This window comes from Odocoileus virginianus, chromosome 1 (genome assembly GCF_023699985.2).
Source record: "Odocoileus virginianus isolate 20LAN1187 ecotype Illinois chromosome 1, Ovbor_1.2, whole genome shotgun sequence".
NCBI classification, from domain to species: Eukaryota; Metazoa; Chordata; class Mammalia; order Artiodactyla; family Cervidae; genus Odocoileus; species Odocoileus virginianus.
Genome location: NC_069674.1, coordinates 94,391,946 through 94,407,939, shown reverse-complemented (window position 1 = coordinate 94,407,939; position 15,994 = coordinate 94,391,946). Strand labels below are relative to the sequence as shown.

Genomic DNA, 15,994 nt, shown 5'->3' with positions numbered 1-15,994 from the left:
ACATAAGTCCCTGTAACATTTGTTGTAAAGCTGGTTTAATGGTAATGAATTCTCTTAAATTTTGCTTGTCTGAAAAATCTTTTGATTTCTCAATCAATTTTGAATGAGATCCTTGCCAGGTACAATAGTCTTGGTTGTAGATTTTTTCCTTTCAGTACTCTAAATATATCCTGCCATTCCCTTCTGGCTTGCAGAGTTTCTGCTGAAAGATCAGCAGTTAAACCTATGGGATTTCTCTTATATGTTACTTGTTGCTTTTCCCTTGCTGCTTTTAATATTCTTTCTTTGTGTTTAATCTGTGTTAGTTTGATTAGTATGTGTCTTGGTGTGTTTCTCCTTGGATTTATCCTGTATGGGACTCTTTTTGCCTCTTGGACTGGGTCGAATATTTACTCTTCCATGTTGGGGAAGTTTTCAACTGTAATCTCTTCAAAAATTTTCTCATACCCTTTCTTTTTATCTTCTTCTTCTGGGGCCCCTATACTTCAAATATTGGTGCATTTGATATTGTTCCAAATGTCTCTTGACTATCCTCAGTTCTTTTCATTCTTATTACTTTATTGTGCTCTTCAGAAGATATTTCTACCATTTTATCTTCCAGCTCACTGATTCGTTCTGCTTCAGATATTAATTCCTTCTAGAGTATTTTTAATTTCAGTAATTCTGTTGTTTGTCTCCTTATGTTAATTCTTTCATTTTTCTAGGTCTTTGTTGATTGATTCTTACATTTTCTCCATTTTGTTTTCAAGGTTTTTGATCATCTTTACTGTCATTATTCTGAATTCTTTTTCAGGTAATTTGCCTATTTCCTCTTCATTTATTTGGACTTCTGTGTTTCTAGTTTGTTCCTTCATTTGTGTAGTATTTCTCTGCCTTTCCATTTTTTTTTTTTTTTAAATTATTGTGTTTGAGGTTTCCTTTACCCAGGCTTCAATGTTTAATTCTTTCTTCCTTTTGGTTTTTGCCCTCCTAAGGTTGGTCCAGTGGTTTGTGTTAAGCTTTGTATAGGGTGAGATTTGTGCTGAGCTAGCTTTTTTGTTTTTTCCTCTGATGGGGAATGCTCAGTGAGGTGGTAATCCTGTCTGCTGATGATTGGGTTTGCATTTTTGTTTTGTTGGTTGGTTAGATGAGACATCCTAAAAAGGGTGCTACTGATGGTTGGATGATGTGGGGTCTTGTATTCAAGTGGTTTCCTTTGTTTTAGTTCTTGCTATTTGATAACCCCTAGGGTTAATTCTCTGGTGGTCTAGGGTCTTGGTGTTAGTGCTCCCACGCTAAAGGCTCAGGGCTTGATCTCTGGTCAGTAAAGAAGATTCCACAAGTGGTTTGTTATGGCATTAAGTGAGATTAAAACAAATAACCAAAAATGAGAAACCAAAGATGGACCCCAGACAAATGGCAGTTACAAAATCAGGCTAATAATAATTAAAATAATGGAATATACACCCAAAAGCAAAATTGAAACAGTCCAAAAAAATTAAAGTGCAGTAAGCTGACCCAGCAAAGAAAGTAAATAAAAAATTATATCTACCAGTTAAAAACTAAACTAACTAAAGCACAAACTACAAAACAAAAGTAAAGCAAGGTGCCAAGTGGGGAATAAAGCAGAGAAAACAAAACTAACAAATACAATGAAAGCACAGGAAAGAAAGAAAAGAAATAAAGAGTACATATGCAAAGTTAAATAGAGGTAGATAAAGAAGATTTAGATACATTAAATATTAACTGCAAGGGGAAAAGAACAGTAGGAAGAGTAAACAGGAATAAGTGTAAAAAAATAATAGGTTCACAAAAATTAAAAATTAAATTTAAAAAAGAAAGAGAAAAGAAAAAAAAAATAAAAAGGAAGAAGAAAGAAAAAAAATAGAAAACTCCACAGAACTGAAAAAGCCCAAAAGAGAGGCAGAGGTTTATAACAACAATAAAAACTGTGACTTAATATACGTGTAGACATATACACCCAGAGGTTTAATTCAGTCACTCAGTCGTGTCCAACTCTTTGTGACCAATGACCACAGCACACCAGGCTTCGCTGCCCATCACCAACTCCCAGAGCTTACTCAAACTCATGTCCATTGAGTTGGTGCAAAATCAAAACAGTCCAACAAAAATAAAGTACAATAGATTGACCTGGTGAACAAAGGGAACCAAAAATTATATCTACTGTTTAAGAACAAAACTAACTAAAGCACAAAGTGGAAACCAAAAATTAAGCTAGGTGCCAAGGGGAAAAAAACAATGAAAATAAAAAATAATAAATATTTTGAGAGGAAAGGGAAGAAAAAAAGAATAGATATGCAAATTTAAATAGAGGTAGATAAAGAAGATTTATATACATTAAAGATTAACTGCAAAGGGCAAAGAACAGTAGGAAAAGAAAACAAAAGAATAAATGTAGAAAAATAATAATAGGTTTTAAAAATTAAAGATTAAAATTTAAAAAAGAGAAAAGAAAAAGTAAGAATAAATAAAAAGGAAAAGTCACAGAACTGCAGAAGCCCAATGTAGAGGCAGAGGTTTATAAAAACAATAAAAAAAAAAAAAAAAAACAAACTGTTACTTAGGAAAAAGAAAGCTCAAACAAAGGCTTAATTAGATTTCATAGTGAAAATAACATTTACATCTAGAACTGGGCCAGGGGGGAGTAAAAGTAAAAAGTAAAAAAAAAAAAAAAAAAAAAAAAAATCCAAAAAAATCTACAGAACAAGTCAAAACATAAAAATAACAAATGTTTTTCTTGAGTCACTGCAGTCAGATTCTTTTCCTAGCTGGGAGTCACAGTCCAGCTCACTTCCCTAGGATGCCGTCCAACTCTGTGGTCGCTTCTGGACCTGCTGTGAGGGCAGCTCAGATTCTAATCTGGTCCTGCTCCTGTGTGTTCTTTCCTCCGATGTCCACAGCTATCAGAACTAGCGCGTTTTCCTTTGCGGGAGCTCTCAATGTCCTTTTATATACTCCATAGACACAGTCTGCCTAGTTGATCCTGTGGATTTAATCTGCAGCTTGTACAGCTGGTGGGAAGGTTTTGGGTCTTCTTCCTTAGCCACACTGCCCCTGAGTTTCAATTGTGGTTTTATTTCCACCTCTGAATATGGGCCGTCCACTGGGGTTTGCTCCTGAGGCTGCCCTGGAGGACCTGGGTTTGCCGCTGTGAGGGCCAGGGGTGCAGAGGGGGTGCAGCTGCTTGGGTCGCAGGGGCTCTGGCTGCACCAGGTCCTCAGGGGAGCTGGTGGCTAGGGCAGCAGGAAATGAGCGCTCTAGAAGGGTGTGGTAGCCAGTATTGGCCAGTACACTCCAGTATTCTTGCCTGGAGAACCCCCCTGACTGAGAAGCCTGGCAGGCCACAGTCCACAGGGCCACAAACAGCTGGACATGACCAAAGTGACACTGTGTGCATAGATGCAAGACATTTTTTGCCTGTGGCAGCTCTGCCCCAGTGAGGGTTGGGTGTGAAGGTGGTGTAGCTGCTTGGCTTGCAGGGACCCTGGCGTTGGCAAGTGGGCAGAGACACAGACTGCTTCTGCCACAGGAGTTATGGCCCTATCAGAGTCTTTTTTTGAGCCTCTTGTAGCTGATGATCAGAAGGCCTCTTTAGCCAGTCTTTCTCTGTAGCCCCACCCATTCAGTACTTAGATGGCTCCCTTGTCTGGGGTCATTCTCTGTTGTTCCATGCATCAGGCATTTAGAGGGCCCCCCTGGCTGCAGTCCTACTCTTTAGTTTGGTGCATCAGTCACTTAATGAGCACCCTGGGTGGGGTCCTACTCTGTAGTTCAGCGCACCATGTGTTTGATGGGCCAGCCTCTCTATTGTTCAACTGCCAATGCTGGTGTCTGGGGAGAGAGGGGCTATGGTACTGGCTCCACCCGCTATGTGTGACTCAGCAGTATCTCCTTGCTTCTCTGGCTGCCTGGCTTTCCTCCACAGGCATTTCCCTCCACAACCTCCTCCCCTACATCGCCTTGATCTGTCTCTACAGTCAACAACAACCTTCACCCTGGGATTACTCACAATCCCTAAAGTCCAGTTCCCATCCACCATGCCTCCCAGGAGACCAGGGGTATGTATGGCTGCGGCAAGGACTGTCTGATTCTCATTCCATTTAGGCTGCCACTGATCAGCTGTTTCCCTCTCAGCCTTAAATGTTTCTCCTCTGACTCAGAAATTGCCCCAATGTGAGGATGGGACACCTGCCCCAGTTCCCTCACCTGCTGAGAGCAGAACTTGTCCTACTAACACTCCTGTTTTTTCCCTTAGTTCCTTCATCATACTGAGTTTTGCATGGTTCTATATATTCTTTTCCACTGGTCAGGGACTCCTGTCCTCTCACAGCTGGTGTTCTGCATGTGCTTCTGTGTTTGAAGGCGTATTCCTGATGTATCCATAGAGAGAGATGTACTCCACATTTGCCTACTCCTCTGACATCTTGTTCTCTCCATTCTTTTCTGTTATTCTTTTCCATTATTGTTTATTCTAGGAGACTTGTTATAGTCCCCTGTGATTTACAAGTAGGACCTTGATCTTGGGCTCTACCCTGCAGAACTGTTAGAAAATACACTTCTTTTACCAACCTGTAGTATTTTTCACGGCAGCCAGAGCAGACTAATACAGACCTAGAAGTAAGGTTTTCTTACCTTCAAGGTCCATATTGCCTCTTTCTCTTTTTCTAGGGATGTGATTCTGAGGCCTCAGAAACCAGGAAACATCCATGAGAGTACTGCTGCTCTCAAGTGTTTGTGGCACCCGAGAGGAAAAGAGTAGATTAAAGAGGTAGTCTTTCAGATGGAAACAAGTTGATTGAATTTATGGAAAGGCGAGCCAGTTTTTAAAAAAACATACTTTATTCCATCTTAAGTTCTTAAACTTCCTTCATGATTATTGTGCTGAAAAACCAGCTCTTGAATATAAAGAAGCACCTTCAGACCTGTCAAGGAGGTGTGTGGTTTTCCATCATGAGCCTGTCCTCAGTTAGGTTTGATGTCTCTGGTTTCTACTACTGCTGTTTTTCTTTTACATCTTAGATGCTTCTCATTTGTCATCTTATTTTTCTTGCTACTACCATGTGATTGTTGTTCATACACTCTAAGATTTTATCATTTGCTTCTGCCCCTTTCTCCCCACTTTTTAGCTAGGATAGGTCAATAACTCCTATTATTTCTATAAAAATTCTTCTGTTTAAAACTGAAATTTATAAGTCTATAGACCTGTATGTATTTAAGTTCTATATCCATAAATGGTCTTGATATTTCCAGTTAAGTGTCTTAATAGCAATGTATTTAATTTGTGTAACTGTGTGGTTGACAAAGCACTTTCATATGTATTATGTATATACTTGTTTTCAATCATATCAATACTCTAAGGCATGTGGTATTAATTCTATGTTATGTTTATGATGCTTACTCTCAAGGTGGTAATTTTACACATTGTCAGATAAGTCAAATAAGCAAATCTCATTCATATGTTAAGCATAAAGATATGTAAACATGTCTAAAACTTCTCCAAGTCTAAAACTTGCCAAAAACTCTTCTTAAATGGAACTTTAAGTGCTATCAATATAGTTGCAAATGGTCTGTCCATCTCAAATTTCTTAGTTATCAGTACTATCATTGTCTTAGTCTGTCAAGTCCAATACCTGAAATTCAATAACTATTTGTTGAAAATATATTGAAATGACTAAAAAAAAAAAAAAAATGGTTCTTAAAGTTGATTCTCAATTTAATGTCTCTTTGAAGTCATTTACAAAGTCATTAATTATTCTACATTCTTCATTCCTACATCAGTCACCCAGGATGTTGGAAAGAACAAACAAGAGGATGAGCATAAAGTAACACAGACTTTTGGATCCATATTCAGTAAAGAATTTCTTATTTTTGTTAAAACCAGTGTAAAATTACCAGGAATATTTAAGGATAAATGTATCTTCAAAGTTATATTGTAAAACTAAATCCTTGATTTTTACACCATTTTCTATTTACAAACATTCTACAGAATAGCAACAATACTGGAAATGTGGTCTGTTAATATTACTATTGGTCTTTATACCAATTAAAGTTAGGTTTAAAGAAAAAAACAATGGGATAAAATATTATAAGTTAATACATTGCCTAAGGTAGTTTTAGAAATTTAGAAAGTAATATTGGTGACTATTGACAATATAAGGAAGATTAAGCATTTCTTAATCAAAATAAATGTTTGTTCTGGTCTGGAGACGATTCCTTATTTGATCATCCTTAGAAAATATAAAATGTCAGAGTCATTATTTTTTACTAACTGGATCTGGCATAGGCACAAATGGTAAATTGAACTATCTTTATTTTGGTGGTGGACATTGAGAGAAAATTGAGCTAAAAATTTTTCAGACAAAATATGTCACTTATAGGTACTTATAGATGGGTAAAATAAAATTTTAATAGAAGTTTCATAAATGAATATCTCATATAATTTTGGTAAAATACAAATAACCTGTTTTGTCACACAAAGGGTCATTTCTACATCTAGCTTGTGCATGCACACTCAGTCACTTCAGTCATGTCTGACTCTTTGTGACCCCATGACTGTAGCCTACCAGGCTCCTCTGTCCATGAGATTCTCCAGTCAAGGATACTTGAGTGGGTTGCCATTTCCTTCTCCAACGTCTGGCTCATCACAATTTTCATTGTAAACCACAGGAAATGTAGAATATGATAATTAAGTTAGGAAGCACTCAATGGATTGCAGAGTAGTAAATTTCATTAAATTTCTTCATAAAAATAACATTGACAATCTAATACAAAACTGTGTATTACCAGGTATTGCTAAAGGAACAAAGAGACAGCTCCAAATTTACTGTGAAGATGAGTTCTACTCATCTCAGTAATTTACTGGCCAGTCTATGACATAATTTTAAATGTCATTTGGTTCTCTCTCTCTGAGCATATAGCACTTCAAAATAAAGCACATATCTAATATAGAAAATACTATTTTAGTACATTGTGGGAAATCAAATATAAATCTGTATTTAGAGACCATTAGCTTAATAGCTTAATATGAATTGTAAAAGAAATTTGAATGCAATAATATGGGAATAATTTGACATAAGACACAAACTAGACGGTTTGAGTGAAAAGTACATTTTTTGGGATTTACCTTTTTTCTTTAGCTGGGGTGATTTTTGATGGTGTCAAAAGGCCTGGACTATCTGTTTTGTATGACTGCTAGATGATAATGATGGCACATGTAGATTTCTTCTTATAATAGTCAAAAAAGTTCCAGGTGAGCAATGTCCAACCCCCATCCTCACTAATATTAAGTGTAGTATTACCATACTACAATTCAATAGTTGTAGTTTCATTCAATAATTCAGGTTCAATAATGGGTTTTCTGCCATGCACTTCTACACATATGTCATTTACCATTGTCTAAAAAGTGAGCTAGACCAAAAATGGTTTTGAACACTCTCCTCAAAACCACCTCTTATTAGATACCCATAAGGTAGAAAAAATTGCTTTGACGTGGTACTCTAATGCTATTGACAAAATACTAATGATACATCGATATTTTATAGGACTCACATATGTAAAACCCTGAATTATGTATCACAGCTTTTAAAATGCTGTAGCACATACTTTTTACACCAGCCTACAAGCCGAGAGGAGCTACTCCATGTTCAAGGTCAGGAGGGGTGGCTGTGAGGAGGTACCACTCATCCACAGTAAGGAGCAGCAGCTGCGCTTTGCTGAAGCAGCCATGAAGAGATACCCCACATCCAAGGTAAGAGAAACCCAAGTAAGACGGTAGGTGATGCAAGAGGGCATCAGAAGGCAGACACACTGACACCATAATCACAGAAAACTAGCCAATCTTATCACAGGACCACACCTTGTCTAACTCAATGAAACTAAGCCATGCCATGTGGGGCCACCCAAGACAGACAGGTTATGGTGGAGAGGTCTGACAGAATGTGGTCCACTGGAGAAGAGAATTGCAAACCACTTCAGTATTCTTGCCTTGAGAACCCCATGAACAGTATGAAAAGGCAAAATGATAGGATACTGAAAGAGGAACTTCCTTGGTTGGTAGGTGCCCAATATGCTACTGGAGATCAGTGGAGAAATAACTCCAGAAAGAATGAAGGGATGGAGCCAAAGCAAAAATAATACACAGTTGTGGATGTGACTGGTGGTAGAAGCAAAGTCTGATGCTGTAAAGAGCAACATTGCCTAAGAACCTGGAATGTTAGGTCCATGAACCAAGGCAAATTGGAAGTGGTCAAATGAGATGGCAAGAGTGAATGTCGACATTCTAGGAATCAGCAAATTAAAATGGACTGGAATGGGTGAATTTAACTCAGATGACCATTATATCTACTATATAATGTGGGCAGAAATCCCTTAGAAGAAATGGAGTACCCATCATGGTCAACAAAAGAGTCCGAAATGCAATACTTGAACGCTCTCAAAAATGACAGAATGATCTCTGTTCATTTCCAAGGCAAACCATTCAATATCATGGTAATCCAAGCCTATGCCCCAACCAGTAATACTGAAGAAGCTGAAGATGAACGGTTCTATGAAGACCTATAAGACCTTTTAGGACTAAGGCCCAAAAAAGATGTCCTTTTCATTAGAGGGGACTGGAATGCAAAAGTAGGAAGTTAAGAAACACCTGGAGTAACAGGCAAATTTGGCCTTGGAGTACGGAATGAAGCAAAGCAAAAGCTAATAGAGTTTTGCCAAGAGAATGCACTTGTCATAGTAAACACTGTCTTCTGACAACAAAAGAGAAGACTCTACACATGGACATCACCAGATGGTCAACACCGAAATCAGATTGATTATATTCTTTGCAGCCAAAGATGGAGAAGCTCTATACGGTCAGCAAAAACAAGACTGGGAGCTGACTGTGGCTCAGATCATGAAATCCTTATAGCCAAATTCAGAGTTAAATTGAAGAAAGTAGGGAAAACCACTGGACCATTCAGCTATAACCTAAATCAAATCCCTATGACTATACAGTGGAAGTGAGAAATAGATTTAAGGGACTAGATCTATAGACAGAGTGCCTGATGAACAATGGACAGACATTCATGACATTGTACAGGAGACAGGGATCAAGACCATCCACATGGAAAAGAAATGCAAAAAGGCAAAATGGCTGTCTGAGGAAGCCTTACAAATAGCTGTGAAAGGAAGAGAAGCGAAAAGCAAAGGAGAAGAGGAAAGATATTCCCATTTGAATGCAGATTTCCAAACAATAGCCAGGAGAGATAAGAAAGTCTTCCTCAGCAATCAATGCAAAGAAATAGAGGAAAACAAGAGAATGGGAAAGACTAGAGATCTCTTCAAGAAAATTAGAGCAAGGGAACATTTCATGCAAAGATGCAAAGATGGGTTCGATAAAGGACAGAAATAGTATGGACTGCATGGTCTACCAGGCTCCTCTGTCCATGGGATTTTCCAGGCAAGAGTACTGGAGTGGGTTGCTATTCCCTTCTCTAGGGGATCTTCCCAACCCAGGGATGGAACCCAGGTCTCCTGTGCTGTAGACAGACCTTCACTATCTGAGCCCCCAGGGAAGTCCAAGAACTCAGAAGCGTAGGGGAAAGATTGTTTCCCTCCTTTTGGTAGATGGAGCTGGCCCTTTGGTAGGTGATGAGGTTTACAGGAGGTCACGAGAGTGGGGCTTGTATGCCCTGAGGGGTCAGTGCCCTAATGGAAGAGACCTGAGAAGACTTGATTCCTTTCTCTCCACCCTGTGAGGCCACAGTAAGAAAGTGGCTGACTGCAAGCTGGAAGAGGGCTTCATCTGGGAACAGAATTGCCTAGCCTCTGACCTGGGACTTCTCAGCCTCCAGAACTGTGAGAAGGCCCTATGCTCAATATTTTGTTTTAGCAGTCCCAGGCTGATTAAGACAAGCATTACATTTACTGATAAGCTTAACCATGGGTTTTGTTCTCCACTTTCACCTGGGCCAGTGGTGAAAGTGGACAGACCCTCCTACTAGCAGCATAATGCTGCTGCTAAGTCACTTCAGTCATGTCCGACTCTGTGTGACCCCATAGACGGCAGCCCACCAGGCTCCCCCATTCCTGGGATTCTCCAGGCAAGAGCACTGGAGTGGGTTGCCATTTCCTTCTCCAGTGCATGAAAGTGAAGGGTGAAAATGAAGTCACTCAGTCATGTCCTACTCTTAGCGACCCCATGGACTGCAGCCTACCAGGCTCCTTTGTCCATGGGATTTTCCAGGCAAGAGTACTGGAGTGGGGTGTCATTGCCTTCTCCAGCAGCATAATAGACCCTTCTATCAGCAGCAGGGCCATTCCCCAGGGTGCACCACATTGTTTTTCCAACAGGGATACAAGAAGTAATCATTTTAGAAGAAATCTCAGTCACCCAGACAAATTGGCTTAAAGTAATCTCTCTGAGTATATAAAATAACATTTCCTGTTATTGTATCATGCATTAAAAGCAAGGAATGATGAGCTGAAAAGATGGAGGAGGAGGAGAGAAGGATGGCAACGACATCAGAATTGGATCTTAGTGTCTTCAGTACCTTGTACACTTAGTTCAATTTTTTAATTAAGTCTGTTGTTTAAAATTTGGACACTTTCACCCATGGAAGTAATGATAAGAGTCTGGGACAGAAGGTAGCAAACCTATTCAGGTTAGGGTGCAGCCTACCTTGGTAGTGATGAAATCAGATTTGCAGACACGAAGGCTCAGAAATGAGTTTTCTGAATTCTGGAGAAGGGATCCAAGGAGGTGGGAGGGTTGCGTTCTGACTGGGTTGCAGGCAGGATCTCTGCTATGAGGTAGAAATGTTAATCTAAAGAGCCATATTTGAGATGCATAGAGTGGTCTTCAGTCCTGTGGGCTTCTGTTGGTCCTTTAATGGACCGGAACCTGGTGGTGTGAGGTATCCACGATGAGAACGTGAAAGAAGGAAAGAGACTAATATTCCCTAGGTTACACAGCCAACTTTCGCGTTCCAGGGAATCAGCCAGAAATAGAGAGATAGAGAGAGAGAGAGAGAGAGAGCGAGAGAGAGACAGAGCAAGAAAGAAAGACACGGGGACCCAAGCTCTGATGGAACAAGGGTGCTTTATTGAATTCTGTAAGAATATATATGCCGGTAGCTTCTTCAGATAAAGATCAAGAGACCAGACTTTACAAGTTACCAAGGGAGCAAGGAGCAATAGAGGCCATAAGGCCAAAAGGAGATCCTAACAAAAGAGGGTCGTAAATAACCCCTTTCACCAAATGGAAAAGCTAATGAAGGAAATCCTATGCAAGCATCCCATCTCTTTGATCTCCATCCTGGGAGAGGCTTTGCTCCTCTCCCCCTGACAGGGACTGATAAAAAATAGAGGGCTCTTCCCAATGAACCAGGCCCGAGCACTTGTCTCATGCACCCAACCTGGGCTGGCGACCTGTTTCACCCTAAATAATATACATGTTTCAATGCTGTTCTCTTGAAACATCCCACCCTCACCTTCTCCCAGAGTCCACAAGTCTGTTCTATACATCTGAGTCTCTTTTTCTGTTTTGCATATAGGGTTATCGTTACCATCTTTCTAAATTCCATATATATGTGTTAGTATACTGTAATGGTCTTTATCTTTCTGGCTTACTTCGCTCTGTATAATGGGTGCATTGGGAAGACCCAGAGGGATCGGGTGGAGAGGGAGGTGGGAAGGGGGACCAGGATGGGGAATGCATGTAAATCCATGGCTAATTCATTTCAATGTATGACAAAAACCACTGCAATGATGTAAAGTAATTAGCCTCCAACTAATAAAAATAAATGGAAAAAAAAAAAAAAAAAGGATAGAGGGCTCAAGAGAGATAGGAAACAGCACACAGGAATCTTATTGCTAAACATTCCCTGACAGGCTTCCTAAGGGCGGATCATTGTTGAGTCAAGTACAGGCTTTGTTAACTGGAGATTAGTCTCTATTTGCTGGAAAACTAGCATTTTTGTAGTGTAAAAACAAAGGAATTTGGAGACTGACAGTTTAGGATTTGGAATCTAGAATTGTCTTTTACTAACTTTCTGGTCATTAGCAAGCAAGCCACTGAAACTAAAGTGCTTCAATTGCCTTATCACTCACTGTGGGTAAATACCACATTTGCCAAATCACTGCTATAGGTGGATCCTGTTTGTAAAGCACCTGACATCTGTCTGGTATCTATTAGGTAATCTTTACATTACTATATTATGCTTATGTATTATGCATTTATATTTGTATTTCTGCTCTAAAACAATTTTTTGAAAAATGCATTTTATGTACATTGAGTAAAATTTAGTTTGCTAGTTTCTCTAAAGAGATAGTAGTTTTCACACTGGAAAAAAAAAAAAAAAACTCCACTAGCCACATTCCTGCTCATGCCCACAGCAGCCAGATGGGCCAATGATGGCCACTGCTCCTGCTGCTGCTCCAGAAAGATACAGAATGAGCCACAGAAGCTCCATGCATCCCAGGGAAGCCCAGTCCACCTTGATGAAGTTTAGGAAGACACGAGGCACTTTGATAAGTGACTACGGAAATGGCTTGTGAATTGAATTTCAGTGAATACCTTTGAGGGAAGCCGGCATTGAATTCCATTTTAAAAGAACAAGCCTACCATATCATTGAAGTAATTCTCTGTAATTTCCCGGCCCAGAGTGCTGTGCTGGCAGCCAGAGAGCTTCCACAACCCAGAAAGAGATAACCTGCAGGAGACTCACAAACATTTTACTTTCTTAATGAGGCTGTGTGGCTCAGAAGAAAACAGCATACCCTTGCATTTCCACTTGATGACCAGTGGTAATCATGGACATGGCTACACCTGGCTGGGTGACCATAAGTTGTTGCTGAAGCAGGATGGAAAAGTCTTTCTTCAGACTAAGCTCAGGCAGAGTGAGGACAGAACTGAGTCTAATCATTCCCCACAGGAGCATTCCCTATGGTGGTTACTCCCATTGACAAATTGCTTTTGATCAGCTGGCTAGAACAAGACAGCCATCAGAAGCCATGGGGTCAACACCATTGTGATCATATTACTGTCACATAGTGGCAGAGTTGGCTGTGAGGTAACAGCAGAAATCTCGGGCGGAGACCATAAAGGAACTAAGGCAGAGATGGCAGGATGAGTCAAAAGGGATACATTAGTAAGATACTTAGAACATGAACTGCCAGACACTGCATCCAGTTTTAGTGGCATCACAAGGTACATGGATATGAGTTTGGACTTACCATACCATAGTTGTCAACTAGAACACAGGCACTCTGAGAATCAAAGGTCTTGATCTGTAGTGCTAGATGATTTCCCTGGTGTAACTATTGCCATCAATATCAAGCTATTAAAGGCTTAACAATAAGTTGGCAAAATTCTGATGTTCTGAAAGTTGCTCATATGGTCCAGAACAAGAAAACTCTGGCACATCACTAACTTGGATTCAAGGTCAAGCAATCCAATGTTCAGTTGACTTAAATTTTATTTCTTTTCCCCTTCTATCTTTGAACCTGTGGACTATTTGCTCTTGCCATTTCTTGCAAGAGTGACTAGGAGCCAGTTGTAGGAGTTTATGAACATGGAGAAAACAGGCACAGAAACACTGGACATACACTGGAGTGTATAGTGCAGTATACACTGGAGTGTACACTGGCCTGTACACTAGATGATGATATATGATATCATCATATCACATAATATATGCTACACTATAGACTGAGCTGTATGCTGGAATGTGCACAGGATTGTACATCGGATGTACATTGGACAGTACCATGGACTGTATACTGCACTGTATGCTGGGATGTGCATTTGTACTGTACAGAGGATGTACACCAGATGTGGCCCTGATGCAGCAAAGTCACTTCAGTCATGTCTGACTCTGTGCAACCCCATAGACAGCAGCCCCCCAGGCTCTGCCATCATTGGGATTCTCCAGGCTAGAACACTGGAGCGGGTTTTTCCTTCTCCAATGCATGAAAGTGAAAGTGAAGTCACTCAGTCGTGTCGAACTCCTAGCGACCCCATGGACTGCAGCTTACCAGGCTCCTCCATCCATAGGATTTTCCAGGCAAGAGTACTGGAGTGGGGTGCCATTGCCTTCTCTGAGATGTGTCCCAGTTGTGTCCAAGTGTATTCCAGATGTGCATCTGAGTGTTTCAGATGTGCATCTGACTGTACCAAATGTGTTCCATGTGTGTTAAAGATTTGTCTAGGTGTATTCCAGATGTGGTCCAAATATATTCCAGATGTGCACCTGCCTTTCAGATGTGTTCCAGATGTATTTCAAATGTGGTCCAGATGTGTCTAGATCTGTTCCAGATGTGAGCTTGGACTACACATGATGCACACGGGGAGGTACACTATACACTGGGATGTACCCTGGACTGTACACAGTGTACACTGGGATATATGTTATACACTGTACTATACACTGAACCCTACACTTGAATGTACACTGGAATGTGAAGAAAATGAAGTACCAGCATGATGCTTTCTGGTACATCATAGACACACATCCTTTGAACATATATGTACAAAATGCTAAGCTCTAATGACCTCAGAATTTGCTTCTGACTTTTCCTCAAGGTCCAGGTAGACACAATCAGTCCAGTTTCAATTTCAAGATGCCATAAATGTTTAAAGGTCAACTTGCTTATATACTATTACCACCAAAAAATGATTGACTCTAGATAGCTCGAAAACAAAAAACAAAATCCCACAACTGAACTTGGTATAAATGTATATTTTTCTACCTATAACTAATGTTTTTCCTAAGAAGAAAACTTGGAGATAAACATTTGTAAAAAACTTCTCATAAAAGAATTTATGTATGCATGTTCAGTTGTTCAGTCATGCCCAACTCTGCGAGACCCTAAAGACTGTGACTGGCCAAGCTCTTCTGTCCGTGGAATTCTCCAGGCAAGAATACTGAAGTGAGTTGCCATTTTCTCATCCAGGGGATCTTCCTTTTCCAGGAATTGAACACACATCTCCTGTAAATCCTGTCATGCAGTTCTTCACCACTGAGCCACCTGTAAAGCCCAATAATAGAGTTCAGGGAACATTAAACAACAACAATTAAACTTCTTTCTATTCTTTTTACTCATTTGTGATTTTTTTAATCTTTCTTGGGATCTAATTGAAGGAGTAAATTAAAAAAATCATTCCACTTACTTTTTTATGGGGGTAGATGGAGGTCATCTAGATTTCAAAGTATGATCATCAGGTACAAAATTTTGTTAATTTTACTTCTTAGGGGAAAGAAAGCCATAAATCCAGACTGTAGAAATTATCAGATCATTTTCCTAATGGCCAGTTCTTAACTCTTCCCAACTCAGTTTCCCAAGCTCTAAAAGGGTATTTTCCATCCTTTTAGGCAGGGCATAAAGATTGAGATTGCAAAGTGTTTTAAGCATGAAATGTTGTGTGAGATAATAGGATAAATATTAATAATATCCTGTTAGAAGTACACAGACAACTAGGAAAATAAATTGCAGTGCTTGGTATGAGATTGGAAATCACTACTAGAACAACAGTTTGTTCATACTGGGAGCAACATTGCATCATGTGTAGTTCAATACCAGGTCATTTTCAAATGTTTTAATTGCCATGAGCTACTGATCTTTAGAGCTGTTCCTGACAAGCTTCTACATGGTCTTAATGATCATGAAATGGTGCCAAAGATCAGCATTATCCCCTACTGAACATTGAATGGTATCAACCCCCTTCACTGGGTCCATCACTCAAAAGACTCAAAGTAATTAAGTTCCTATTGTTGCCTCTGGGATTCAGGCTTTCACTGACTTGTGATGATACTATATCAGCAGATGACTTACAAGTCCCTGTATAGGGGAAAAAAGTTCTTGGAGAAATTGTATCTAGTTTTAAGTAACAGGGACCAGAAATTACACATTTCACTTCTGATAATAGTCCATTGGCCAAAATTAGATTTATGGAGAAAGGAAAGTATAGGAGAGCACAAGAAATAGTTAACGATTCCACTGTCTCTGCCATAGCAGT

General features: G+C 39.7%; 1 pseudogene; it reads left to right on the top strand.

Moving 5' to 3' along the window:
* Positions 1–7,639: 7,639 nt before the first annotated feature.
* The window catches only part of LOC110122582 (PEST proteolytic signal-containing nuclear protein pseudogene), a 29,427-nt pseudogene continuing 21,072 nt past the window's right edge, over positions 7,640–15,994 (top strand).